Genomic DNA, 14,869 nt, shown 5'->3' on the forward strand with positions numbered 1-14,869 from the left:
TGGTCCGGAACTCCCGGAGACACTAACTCCCTACCCCCTCCACCCCTTTCGGGGAGCTTCTATTTTCCTCCCCTCCGCCGTGACCATTTGCGTAACGCGCGAGCGAGCCAGCACCGCCCACGTACACGCACTGCAAGAGGTTATTCTGCCTTTACCAGCTGCATATGTCCATGAAACATACAAGGTTTTTTTCTCTTATTCATACGTGTGGTAGTCCAAAAATGTGCAGGTTAGGTGGATTGATTTGATTTATTATTGTCGCATACATTAGTATACAGTGCAAAGTATTGTTTCTTGCACGCTCTACAGACAAAGCATACCGTTCATAGAGAAGGAAAGGAGAGGGTGCAGAATGTAGTGTTACAGTCATAGGTAGGGTTTAGAGAAAGATCAACTTAATAGGAGGTAAGTCCATTCAAAAGTTTGATGGCAGCAGGGAAGAAGTTGCTCTTGAGTCCGTTGGTACGTAACCTCAGACTTTTGCACCTTTTTACCGACAGAAGAACGTGGAAAGGAATATGCCCGGGGTGCATGGGATCCTTGATTATGCTGCTGATTTTCTGAGGCAGCAGTAAGTGTAGACAGTAAGTGAATGGGAGGCTAGTTTGCATGATGGACTGGGCTTCGTTCACGATTGGCCATGCTAAGTTGCCCCTTAGTGTCCCAAGAGTGTAGCTTGGGTGGATTAGCCATGGGAAATGTGTGGCAGTGCAGGGATAGGGCAGAGGAGAGGACGTAGGTAAGGGATTCTATGACTTGGGGTGTCGCTGGCTGGCTAGCATTTATTGCTTATCCCTAGTTGCCCATGGAGAGTCAACCACATTGCTGTGGCTCTGGAGTCATGTGTCGGCCAGACCAAGCAAGGACAACAAATTTCCTTCCTTAAAGGACGTTAGCGGACCCGACAATCGACAATTGTCACCGTCATCAGTAGATTCTTAATTCTGGATTTTTTTATTGATTTCAAATTCCACCATCTGCTATTGCAGGATTCGAACCCGGATCCCCAGTACATTAGCTGAGTTTCTGTATTGATTGTCATTCAACAATAATACCACTAAACTATCGTCTCCCCGTACAACATGGAAGAAAAGCTTGAGCCATTTAAACCACAGACAGCGAACTTCTTTTCGCCCACCTCGGCCTTGCTGATGCACCTATATATAAGTCATTTAAAAGCTTCAACATGTTTTGAGGAAAATAGAAGCTTCCATTTGAATTATAGTTACAATTAATAAATTGTTTCAATCCAGGAATTTTGAATCCCTATTGTGACAATTTAAGAGCAAGTCTCAAGGATTTGTGGTCATTCTTATAAAGTTTGAATATTTCTAAATGTGCAGCTGAACCAAGCAGGAGCAGGCAATTTAGTCCATCAATCTTGCTTTTCCATTCAATAAGAACATGGCAGCACTTCCACAGCAACTTTATTTTCCCATCCTATCCATAGAATTCCTACAGTACAGAAGGAGGCTATTTGGCCCATCAAGTCTGCACCAACTCTCCAACAGAATATTCCACCCAGGCCCTATCCCTGTAGCCTCACATATTTACCCTGCTAATCCCCCAAACCTACACACCTTGAAACGCTGAAGGACAATTTAGCATGGCCAATCCACCTAACCTGCATATCTTTAGACTACCCTAATTTCCTTGACTCCCTTAGTGCCCATGGTTTAAAGATCTCAATTTTGAATGTACTCAGCAACTGCACATCCATAACCTTTTTAGGTAGTGATTGCAAAGGTTCAAAACACTTGAGTGAAGAACTTTCTCCTTACCTCAGTTATAAATGGCTGACCCATTTTCCAGAGAATATGATCCCTAGTTTTAGACTCTCCAACTAGGGGAGACAGCCTTTCACCATCTATTCCATTAAGCCTTCTAAGAAATCTATACATTTCAGTGAGAATATGGGCCTATTTTACTCAATCTTGCTCCATTGCAAAGAATCAATCTAGTGAACCTCAGTTATACTTTTTCTCAGCTAAGTATAACCTTTAAATAAGGAGACAAGAACAGTGCACAGTACTTCAGGTATGGTCTTACAACCAAATATGATTGCAGCAAGATTTCATTACTGTTATTTTTCAACCCACTTGCAATAAAAGCTAAAGTATCATTTGCCACCTTAATTTTTTGTTGTACCTGCTGATTTGTTTTCTGTAAAGATACTATGCTTCTAAGAAATCAATATATGTCATGTTTCTTGTGAGGGGTATGTTTAAAATTCAGCTGTTTGTGTGGTGTTGATTTGTCTACACCAAGCAGCTCACACTCAAAGCTGTTTAAAATGACCAATCCTGCCACGGAGAAAGCATGCAGCTCCTCCTGCTGGGTAGTTTTCATAGCATTCCTGTCTGTTGGCACTGTAGCTAGAGCATTTGAACATATGTGGAAGAGTTTTCCCTGCCTCTTTGGTGGTTTTGGTAGGCTTTTCAGTGGCAAGGGTTCTGATTTTGGACCTACATACTGGATCGACCTCCTGAGTTTCACGTTTCTCTGAATTACATTTCAGTTCTGAGTTTGCAACTCAGCCTGCCTTGCAATTTGTTTGGCCTTCGCTGAGGTCAAATCCTCTTTGGAGTGTGACAAATTGGACTGTGCATCATCAAGCACACCAAATACAATGTGGTGTCGAATCAACTTCTGTTTTAAGGCTCTGAAACTGCAATTACCAGCCAATCAATATAAATTGTTCATGAAGGAATCAATGGATTCAGCTAGCCTCTAGTTAAATTTTGGTCTTTCTATAACTAGACTCTTCTTAGGATTGGAGTACTTATCGAGGCTCCCATAACGTCATTGTACTCCGTCGAGGTCTCCTCAACAGCTTGCCATGCAAGGACATTAACAACTGTAACCCCCCGCTGCATATAAATGTACACAGACCTGGTGTTTTTGAGCCTTCCTTTATAAACCTAAAGCAGTTTGGTAGCTTTCAAACTGTCTCTTCTAGAGCTTTCACCATTGTTCTTGCTGCAGACTCTCGGTGTGTTGGAAAGGCTGCAGAATGCATACTGGCTGTTCAGTAGCTGACAACATTGTGCATGTCTCACTGGCCCTTCGCTGCAGTACTTTTCAGTTTTGATTTTCATCACTGCAAAGCTAATCTATTCCAAGGTCATTACACATAGGTCACCAACCTGTTTGTTAAACTGTGGCCTCCAGTGTTGTCACTGAGGTTCGGTGAGACTTTACTGTTACCAAGTATTTTTGTCTTACCATACCTTGATGAACCTTTGCTTATCCACTGTCAGACTTGGGATAGATGGTATGGTTTTCCTTGAACAAATTTATTTAGAGCTATTTACAAAGACATATATGTAAACACATAAGCCAGAATTCTCCCAAAAACATTTTGTGTCGAGTTCGCATGAAAACTGGAGTAACTCATGTTGGATTTTTTTCAGTGGGAGTTCAGAGAAGAATGTACACTGCAGAAATACAAGCATGAATATTACTAAAAACTAGTGGGCGGGGCCTATTCTCACTGAAGAGGCTGAAATCAGCACGCTAAGCGGGCTACTGCCGAGGTGCCAATCTGTCAGTGGATGCACAGTGGATCGGCGAATGGGTAGTGTCCTGAACTCCTGGCCTTCCAATCGCTGGCCAGCCCCACAACCCTCGCATCGCTGGCCCTCTGCCCCACCATGGCCTGATCGGTGGTCCCCTGACCATTCACATGCTCAGCCTCAAGCCCCCCCACTCTCCCACCCCACCATGATTCCAACCCCCCTACCAAGCCCCCTCCCAACAATAACCCCAGACCCTGCAGTCCCGAGCCACCCCCCCCCCCCCCCCCCAACCCTCTCCAATCACTGGCAGTCCTTCTTCCCCCACCGATCCTTATGCAGTATGGCAGAACCCCCACCCCAACTGATTGGGCCACCAATCTCCACCCCCTAGGACCTGCCCCATATACCCCATATCCCTTAACACTGCCCAATGTCCAGTGGGCAGTGCCAAGGTGCCTTCTGACCTTTGGCAATTTTCCCCTTAGACAGTGCCAAAGGGCCCAGGCTGGCACTGCCAGGGTGCCAATGACATGGTGATGCCAGCGTTGGACTGGAGTAAGCACAGTAAGAAGTCTCACGACATCAAGTTAAAGTCCAATATGTTTATTTGGTAGCACAAGCTTTGGAGTGTCACTCTTTCTTCAGGTGAATGAGGAGTTGTGTTCACAAACAGAGCATATATAGACACAAACTCAGTTTACAAGATAATGGTTGAAATGCGAGTCTTTACAGGCAATCAAGTCTTAAAGGTAAATGTGAGTGGAGAGAGAATTAAGCACAGGTTAAAGAGATGTGTATCGTCTCCAGCCAGGACAGTTAGTGAGATTTTGCAAGCCCAGGCAAATCTTGGGGGTTACAGTCAATTAGGTGCATTCCAACCATTATCTTGTAAATTGAGTTTGTGTCTCTATGTGCCCTGTTTGTGATCACAACTCTTCACTTACCTGAAGAAGAAATGACACTCTGAAAGCTTGTGCTACCAAATAAACCTGGTGCTGTGAGATTTCTTAGGGTGCCAATGCCTCTCACCCCGCCACCCAACCCTTTGGGGGGGCCCCAATTGCCCCCCCTTCACTTGAGTGAAGTCAAGCCGCTAGTTCCCTGTTAGTGGTGAGCTATTCTGGTGGGGAGAGATGCTAGAGGACCCAGAGCCTTCAATCCCAGGCCCGCTAATAACATTTAAATTATATTAGAATTACGATTTAAATAATTACCCTGCTACTTTCCAGCATGGAACAGACGCCACTGGGAATCCACGCTGTGAGACACTATCACAGTGGCTATGCATGTGTGAGCATCGCAGTGGGCTGGGAGAATCCTGCAGCAGGCGATACACAGGATTCACGTATGTGTTCTCACTATGGGATTCTCCCAGTACGCTGTGCTAATGTTTTGAGGGCAGCAGGATGGGAAAATTGCCCTCATTGTTTTCAGGACACAGACTATTCTGCATCCAGTTTTCTTGACGTCTCCTAGTCGTTTGACTCCTGATGTCACACTTATTACTAATATCATCATGGTCTCATTAGAGTGACTGTTAATCCATTATTCTACACATGCTTGTTAAGTTTCTGTATTCGTGTACATTCCCCAAATCCTTCTGCATATCAACATTATCTAGTTTCTCACTTTTTTAAAGTATTTTCATCTCCTTACCAAAGTCCACAATTTGAAACTTCACATTATATTCTGTCTTATCCTCCAACCCAATCACCTAATTGATCTATGCTCCTTTACTTCATCTTTGCAACTCCTCACATATTACTGCTCCCCCTAGCTTTGTATCCTCTGAAAATCTGGATGTATAATGCTTGGTTCTCTCATCAACATCATTGATGCAGATTGTAAATAGCTGAGACCAAAACATTGATCCTGCAGTGCTCCACTAGACATACCATGCCATCCCAAAAAAGGATCTGTTGATAACCTCTCTTTTTGTCTGTCTGTTAACCAATCCTCAACTTATGATAATATATTACCCCATCTCATGGTTAGCACTGCTGCCTCAAAGCACCAGGCACCCTGGTTTCGATTCCAGGCTTGGGGTGACTGTTGGTGGGGAGTTTGCATGTTTTCCCGTGTCTTCGTGGGTTTCCTCTGGGTGGTCTGCTTTCCTCCCACAGTCCAAAGATGTGCTGGTTAGGTGGATTGGCCATGCTAAATTCTCCCTTAGTTAACTGATTTTATTATTGTGATATGTTGGGGATACAGTGAAAATTATTGTTTCTTGCAAGCTGTTACAGACACACCGTTCATAGAGTACATAGGGGAGAAGAAAAGGGGATGCAGAATAAGATGTTGCAGTTACCAATGAAGATGGATGAAGAGAAAGATCAGCTTAATGTGCAGTAGGACCATCCAGAAGTCTGATGACAGCAGGGAAGATGCTGCTCTAGAGTGCTTTCAGATTTCTGCATCTTTTTCCCGTCGGTAGAGTATATCCAGGATCCATGAGGTCCTTGATTATGCTGACTGTTTTCCCGAGGCGGTATGAAGTGTAGATGGAGTCAATGGACAGGAGGCTGGTTTGTGTGATGGACTAGGCTACATTCATAACCCTTTGTAGTTCGCTGCATCTTAGTCAGAGCAAGAGCCATCCCAAACTGTGATGAAACCAGAAAAGATGCTTTCTATGGTGTGTCTTTAGAAATTGGTGAGAGTCGTAGTGGACATGTCGAATTTCCTTTGCCTTCTGAGAAAGGAGAGGTGTTGGTGGGGTTGCTTAATTATAGTGTCGGCATGGAGGGACCAGGACAGATTGTTGGTGATCTGAACATCTAAAAACTTGAAACACCTCCACCTTATCACCTTTGATGTAGACAGGGGCATGTGCTCCACTATGTTTCCTGAAGTCAATGACTATCTTCTTCGTATTACTGACATTGAAGAAGAGATTATTGTCATTGTATCATTTCACCAGATTCTCTCTTTCCTGTACTCCGCCTTGTCATTGTTTGAGATCCGACCCACGACAGTGGTGTCATCAGCAGACTTAAAAATGGAGTTTGTGCAAAATTTGGCCACACAGTCATAAGTGTATAAGGAGTATAGTAAGCGGCTGAGGATACAGCCTTGTGGGGCACTGGTGTTGAGGATAATCATGGAGGAGGTGTTGTTACCTATCCATACCGATTGCGGTCTGATAACTTCTCCCTTATCTATACTGCTAATTACACTAACCTAACTCCTTGGGTTAGGAAGTATAGGATCCAGTTGCAGAAGGAAGAGCTGAGCCCTAGGCCACAGAATTGGAGATGGGTATTGTGGGGATAATGATGTTGAAGGCTGAGCTGCAGTCAATAAAAAGGAGTCTGACATAAGTGTCCTCTTTGTCCATTTTTCCAGGGTTGAATGTATGACTAGGGAAATGGCATCTTTTGTAGGTCTGTTGCGTCAATAGGCAAACTGAGGTGGATCTAATCAATCTGGGAGACTGGAGTTGATGTATGCCATGACTAGTGTCCAGAATGTGTAGGTTAGATGGATTACCCATGGTAAATACACAGGGTTACGGGGATAAGGTGCAGGGGAAGGCTTGGCGGGGATGCTCTTTCAGAGTGTTGGTGCATACCTGAACCCTAATCTTGTAAAACCTTGTATGGCATATCACTGACTATCTTCTAAAATTCCAAAAATACGACATCCACCAGTTCTCCTTTATCTATACTGCTAATTACACTCAAAACACGAACAGATTTGTTGAATATTATTTCCCATTCATAAAATTGTTGATTCTAAGTCCTTTTCCTACATTCTTAATAATTGATTCTAGCATTTTCCCTATCAGTGATGTTAGGCTCACAAACATATAGTTCCCTGTTCTCTCTCTCCCTCCTTTTTACAACACACAGGGACCATCAAGGATCTAAAAACAATGCATCTATTATCTCTGCAGCCCCCACTTTTAAAGCCCAAATTGTAGGCCATTGGGTTGGTGGGATTTGTCAGCTTTTAATTCCATTAATTTCTCCACTATTTTTTCTTTAATATTAATTACTTTAAATGCCTCACTCTCACCCACAATTTTCAGTGTATTTTTTTCTGTCTTATGCTGTGAAAACAGGCAGAAAATATTTAAATGTCTTTGCAATGTCCTACTTCCCCCTCATGATTTCTGCTGTAACCCCGCTCATGATTCCTGCTATACTTTTCTCTACTCTCTTCCTTTTTACATTTAAATCTCTTAATATCTTTATAGCTAGCTTACTCTCCCTCTTCGTCAATTTCTAAAACCCTTCCAAATCTCTAGCTTATTACTGTTTGTGGCAACATTGTAAGCCTCTTTGTTTAATCTAACGTTATCCTTTTTTTTCTAGTTAGCCATGGTGGTACCACTTTTCCAGTAGGCCACTTATTATCAAGGAAATGTATATTTGTTGAGATTTTATTTCTTTAAATGTTGTGTCTTTATGCTGTCCTCTACAAATGTGTCCACATTGGGAGAGTATTGAATTGTAATGTCTGCGGATGTTCTTTATAAATCGATGAATGAGTAGCTTGTTGGCGGCAGAATGCTCTCAAAATTATAACAGAGAGCATCTGGAACAGCTGTCAACAAGCTAAAAGGATCTTTTTCAGTAAACTGACTCCTGAACATGGGCAGAGGATTTGACGATCATGTTTAGATAGAGTCAAATGTATTATCAGTTTGCTATAACTATAATGGTGCTGTCCACAGCTGTGTCCCACATTTAAGAATCTGCAATTGTGATGTTTGTTAAATTTTTCTAAAATCTGTGACCTAGCTGGATAGCAGTACGTAGGTGGTAAAGTACATTAACAGGCAACTTAGAAATTGAGATATAGCTTTATTGTTGTAAACCAAGACACAATTTCAATTCAGGTCAGCACAATGTGGCTATATCTTTAGGTTTTCTTTGGAACTGTTCTTTGATTATAACATTGTATTATTTTATATTACATTCAAAATAGATTATTTTATTTTGTCTTGCCCTCATCTAACCCTCGGTGCCCTAAAAGTATTGAGACTCTTTCTTGTGGTGATGGTGCTTGTCAATGATGCTGTTCAGTAGGAAACTGCAGTATATTGACTCAGCAACAATGAATCACAGGATTGTTACAGCACAGAAGAAGGAAGGCATTTGGCCCATCTAGTCTGCACTAGCTCTCCAAATGAACAAATAATTTAATGCCATTCCGTCACCTTTTCCCTGCAACCCTAGACATTCTTCCTTTTAAGATAATAGTCTAACTCCCTTTTTGAAGCCTGGGTTGAACCTGCCTCCAACACTCTTGGGCAATGCATTCCAGATGTTAACTATGCATTGCATAAAAATGGTTTTACTCATGTTGCTATTTCTTCTTTTGCCAATTACTTTATATCTGTGCCTTCTCATTCTCAATACTCTCATCTGTGGGAACACTGGGCAGAATATGGTAGGCCCTTTTGCAATGGGTGCAAATCCTCTTAGACTAGCACTGGTAAGATCTCAGTTTGAGATGTCCACCACCACCAGCCCCTTCTCCCCACCATCCCCCCTTCATAAGAACATAAGAACATAAGAAATAGGAGCAGGAGTAGGCCATCTAGCCCTTCGAGCCGGCCCCGCCATTCAATAAGATCATGGCTGATCTGTCGTGGCTCAGTTCCACTTTCCCGCCCTCTCCCCATAACCCTTAATCCCCTCTCTTATCAAAAACCCATCAACCCGCGTCTTAAAAATATTTAGCGAGGCAGCCTCCACCACTTCAACGGGCAGAGAATTCCAGAGATTCACCACCCTTTGAGTGAAGAAGTTCCTCCTCAACTCCGTTCTAAACCGCCCCCCCTTTATCTTGAGGCTGTGCCCCCTAGTCCTACTGTCTTTTTTGAGCGGGAAGAGTCTCTCCACCTCTATCCTATCCATCCCATTCATCATCTTATACGTCTCAATGAGATCTCCCCTCATTCTTCTAAACTCCAACGAGTACAAGCCTACTTTATTCAGCCTCTCCTCATAGCTCAACCCCCTCAACTCCGGTATCAGCCTAGTAAACCTCCTCTGCACTCCCTCCAAGGCCAAAATATCTTTGCGCAGGTGCGGCCCCCAAAACTGCACACAGTACTCCAGCTGCGGCCTCACCAATGCCCTATACAGCTGCAGCAAGACCTCCCTACTTTTATATTCAATCCCCCTCGCTATGAAGGCCAGCATCCCATTCGCCTTCCTGACCACCTGCTGCACCTGCAAGCTGGGTTTTTGCGACTCATGCACAAGGACCCCGAGGTCCCTCTGCACCGTCGCCTGCTGCAGTTTTTCGCCCCGTAAGTAATAGTCCTTCCTACCATTATTCCTACCAAAGTGGACCACCTCACACTTGCCAACATTAAATTCCATTTGCCATTTCCTGGCCCATTCGCCCAGCCTATCTAGATCCTTCTGCAGACTCTCCACACCCTCCGCACAATTTGCCGTTCCCCCAATCTTGGTGTCATCAGCAAATTTCGACACCCTACACTCGGTTCCCTCCTCCAGATCATCTATATAAATGGTAAAAAGCTGAGGCCCCAGCACCGACCCCTGGGGCACTCCACTAGTCACCATCCGCCAATCCGAATAGCACCCGCTGACCCCCACTCTCTGCCTCCTATTTGACAACCAATCCTCTATCCACGCTAACACCCTACCCCCAACTCCATGTCCCTCGACCTTCTGCAATAACCTCTTGTGAGGTACTTTGTCAAACGCCTTCTGAAAATCCAGAAAGACCACATCCACCGGCTCTCCTCTATCCACCGCCCTAGACACATCCTCATAGAACTCCAGTAAATTTGTCAGACACAACTTCCCTTTAATGAAACCATGCTGCGTCCGCTCTATCAAGCAATTGCCTTCAAGATGCCTTCCCCTGCCCCCTCCAGCTGAGGCTGAACTAATGTTTTATATGACTTCCAACATAACATTCTTGCTCTTGTACTCTATGGCCCTATTCATAAACCCTAGGATACTGTATGCTTTATTAACCATGTTCTGAACCTGTTCTGCCATCTATCTTCAATGAATCTAGTTCTGGCTGCTGCACTGTAGGAAAGATGTCAAGGTATTGGAGAAAGTACAGAAATAAATTCAGGAGAGTGAATGTATGCATCCAGATCGTTCTGCTCCTGCACCCCATTTAGAATTGCCTCCTTTATTTTACATTGTCTCTCCATATTCTTCCTATCAAAATGAATCTAAGTGAACTTCATGGTTCTCTGCATTGAACTTCATTTGCCACTTGTCTGCCCATTCCACCATCTTGTCTATGTCCTTTTACAGTTCTCCACTATTTTCCTCAGAGTCCTGCATGCTTCCAAGCTTCACAGATACAATGTAATCTACAATGTTGAAATTGTGCCTCATACCAATGTCTAGATACATACCAGGGAGATCAACACTGACCCTTGTGGAACTTCGCTATAAGCCTTCCTCCACCCCATAAAACATTCATTTAACTACTACTTGGCTAATTTGTATCCTTGTTGCTACTGCCCCTTTCATTCCATGAGCTACAACTTTGCTCATAATGCATTTTCCCTCTTCAGTTCTCTCTTCACAAAACACGAGCAAGTCAGTTAAACATGATTTTCCCTTTATGAATTTGTGCTGGCTTTCCTTAATTAATGCACATTTATCTGTACGACAATTAATTTATCCCAAATTATTGTTTCTAGAGGTTTCCCACCATCGAAATTAAAACTCACTGGCCTATAGTCACTGGGTTTATCTTTCTTGAATAAGGGTGTAACGTTTGCAGTTTTTCAATCTCTGGCACCATCCCTGAGTATAAGGAAGACTGGAAAGTTATAGCTAGTGCCTCTGTAATTTTCAGCCCCACTTCTTTCATTATCCTTGGATGCAGCTCAATCACTTCTTGTGCTTTATCAACATATATGTGGGCAACCTATCTAATACCCAGTCCTTATCAATGTTAGATCCTTCCAGTGTATTAGTTAGCTCCTCTTTCACCATAGCCTGGGTAATATATTTTGCTTGGTAAAGGCAGATGCAAAGTATTAATTTAATATCTCAACTATTCCTCCTGCCTCCACTCATGAATCCCTTTTCTGGTAGCTAGTCGACCATATTATTCCTTTTACCAACCTTTTACTATTCTTATGCCTATCGAAGACTTTGGGATTCCCTTTTTCACGTTTGCTGTCAGTCTCTTTTCATACTCTCTCAATACTTCTCTTATTTGCTTATTCATCCCCCCTCTTGAATCTTCTATATCCAGCTTCATTCTTTATTGTATTATACACCTGAAATTTGTCATAAGTGCACTTTTTAATTTCTATCTCTTTGTCATGCATGAAACTATGGATTTTTTTGCCCTACTTTCCCCCTTCAACTGAATATACCATGACAGTGCTCAAACTATCTTTTTTAAAGCCTCTTCAGCTACCATTTTTCCTGTCAACCTTTGAATTCAATTGATTCAAAATTGGCTTTCTCCTGTTAATTATTGTTACTCTAAATTGTTCTTTGTCCTTTTGCATTGTCAACCTAAATCTTATGATACAATGATCACTGTTCACAATTTTTTATGAGCTTCATATTTGTTGCCTATCCCTAATTGTCCTTTGAGTGGCTTGCTAGGCATCACCAAATCACATTACTGGAGTCACATGAGACCTGACCAAGTAAGGATGGGAGATTCCCTTCTGTAAGGGGAATTAGTTAACAAGATGGGTTTTTACAGTGATCGATGATAATACCATTACTGAAACTAGTTTTCAATTCCAGATTTTATTTAAAGAAAATTCTACTAGCTGCCATGATGGCATTTTAATCCATGCCCCCAGAGTCTTAGCCTGGATCTCTGGATTACTAGTGCAGTGACTTTACCACTACATAACTGCCTCCTACTGACCATTCATCTACTTGGTTCCCAAAAAGCAGGTCCAGCAGTGCCTTCCCTCTCTTTGAACTAGAAACATACTGCTACAGAAAACTTACCTCAACATACTGTTTGAAGTCTTGCCCCTTTTACTCTTTACGCTACTACCATTCCAGTCTATACTTGGATAATTGAAATTCTCAATTATAACTATTCTATCCTTACACCTCTATAATTTCCTTGCAAATTTGTTCCTCTACACCCATTAAACTCACCAGTGGCATATATCAAGCAACATAATTTGTGTTCTTTATTCCAACCAAATCAATTCTGTCCTTGACTCCTCTGGGATATCCTCTTTCCCCAGTACTGCAATGGTCTCTTTAATCAATACCGCCCTTTCTTTACCTTATTGAACATACAGCCGTGCTTATCTTTCAGCCAGGCCTCTGCTATAGCCATTATATTATATTTCCCCATGTCAGTAGGTGCCTGTAAATCATCAATCTTATTAACCATGCTCCTTCCATTCACATATTTGTAAATTATACTGATTTCAATTTTATTACTTTTTCCCTTACTCGGATATCTATCTCTCCCATATTCTGCGCACTTTGGCATTCCTCTCTGATATTTCCTTCTGGTGCCACCCTTTCTAAGTTAGCTTATACCCCGCCTAGCAGCAATAGCAAATCGCCCTACAAGGCACTCAGTACCTTTTTTATTTACATTTTTTTATAATTCTTTCATGGGATATGAGCATCACTGGTTAGGCAGACATTTATTGCCCAACTATAATTGCCCTTAAGGTGGTGGTAAGATGCCTTCTTGATCTACTGCAGTCCATGTGGTGTGGGTAAACCCACAATGCTGTTAAGGAGGGAGTTTCAGGATTTTGATCCAGTAACAGTGAAGGAACAGTGATACATTTCCAAGTCAGGATGGTAATTGCGATCTGATTGAGGATGCGCGGCGTGGCTTTGTCAGGGGGAAGTCTTGCCTTGCGAATCTGGTGGAATTCTTTGAGGAGGTGACGGGGGTGGTTGACGAGGGACGAGCCGTTGGTGTCGTCTATATGGATTTCAGTGGGGCGTTTGACGGAGTCCCTCATGGTGGGTTGGTGCGGAAGATTGGGGCTCGTGGGATGTGTGGTCGGGTGTCTGGATGGGTGGAGGGCTGGCTTGAGAGGAGGAGTCGGAGGGTGGTGGTGGAGGGGTCTTTTTCTAGCTGGAGGTCTGTCGCTGGTGGTGTGCTGCAGGGCTCGGTACTGGGACCTCTTCTCTTTGTAGTGTATATAAATGATTTGGAAGAGGGAGTAGGTGGTGTGATCAGCAAATTTGCTGATGACACCAAGATGGCTGGATTGGCGGGCAGTGAGGAGCAGTGTCTGGCAATACAGTGGGATATTGATAGGCTGGTTGATTGGGCAGGTACGTGGCAAATAGAGTTTAATCCGGATAAATATGAGGTGATGCATTTTGGCCGGAATAATGTAGGGGGAAGTTATATGATAAAGGGTAAGCCCGTAAGGAGTATAGAATGACAGTGAGACCTGGGGGTGCAAGTGCACAAGTCTTTGAAGGTGGCAGTGCAAGTGGAGAGTGTGGTGAAGAAAGCCTATGGTATGTTAGCCTTTATAGGAATGGGTATAGAATATAAGAGCTGGAGTCTAATGTTGCAGTTGTACAGAACGTTGGTTAGGCCACATTTGGAGTACTGCATCCAGTTCTGGTCGCCTTACTACCGGAAGGACGTGGAGACTCTGGAGAGAGTGCAGAGGAGGTTTACCAGGATGTTGCCTGGTATGGAAGGACTGGGGTATGAGGAAAGATTGAAGAAATTGGGGCTCTTTTCCCTTGAAAGACGCCAACTGAGGGGGGATCTAATAGAGGTATATAAGATTATGAAGGGTATAGATAGAGCAAACAGAGGTAAGCTATTTCCTATAATACAGTCACGTAGGACAAGGGGCCATGGACTTAAGGTGAAGGGGGAGCGGTACAACACAGATATTAGAGGGAGGTTTTTCACACAGAGGGTAGTGGGGGTATGGAATGCTCTGCCAAGTAAGGTGGTGGAGGCAAACACGCTAGAGTTCTTTAAGAGTAACTTAGACAGGCACATGACTGAGTTGGAGATGGGTGGATATAGGAGATCCTTTTAAATAAGGGTCATTAGCATTGGGGCATCCCTGGTAATGTAAATGGGTATGGTATGATAATAATGTTTTTTCTCTTTTCATTCACAGGTTTTAAGTCAGTCCACCTCGTGTCCAACGAGGGGCATACACACGATGGGTCGTACTGGGGCTGCTCTTGGTTGTTCGAGATTGGCCTAGTGCTTCATGTCGTTAGTGTGTGCTTAAACTGGACAAGATACTGGGCAAGACGACAGCTCAGTGACTATCGCTGATTGCATGGATTTGGGCCGGTGTCTGTGGGAGTTTGCGCATTCTCCCCGTGCTGGCGTGGGTTTTCTCCGGGTGCTCCAGTTTCCTCCCACACCCCAAAGATGTGCTGTTAGGCTGATTG

This window comes from Carcharhinus amblyrhynchos, chromosome 2, assembly GCF_965287045.1.
Source record: "Carcharhinus amblyrhynchos chromosome 2, sCarAmb.v2.hapA, whole genome shotgun sequence".
NCBI lineage: Eukaryota > Metazoa > Chordata > Chondrichthyes > Carcharhiniformes > Carcharhinidae > Carcharhinus > Carcharhinus amblyrhynchos.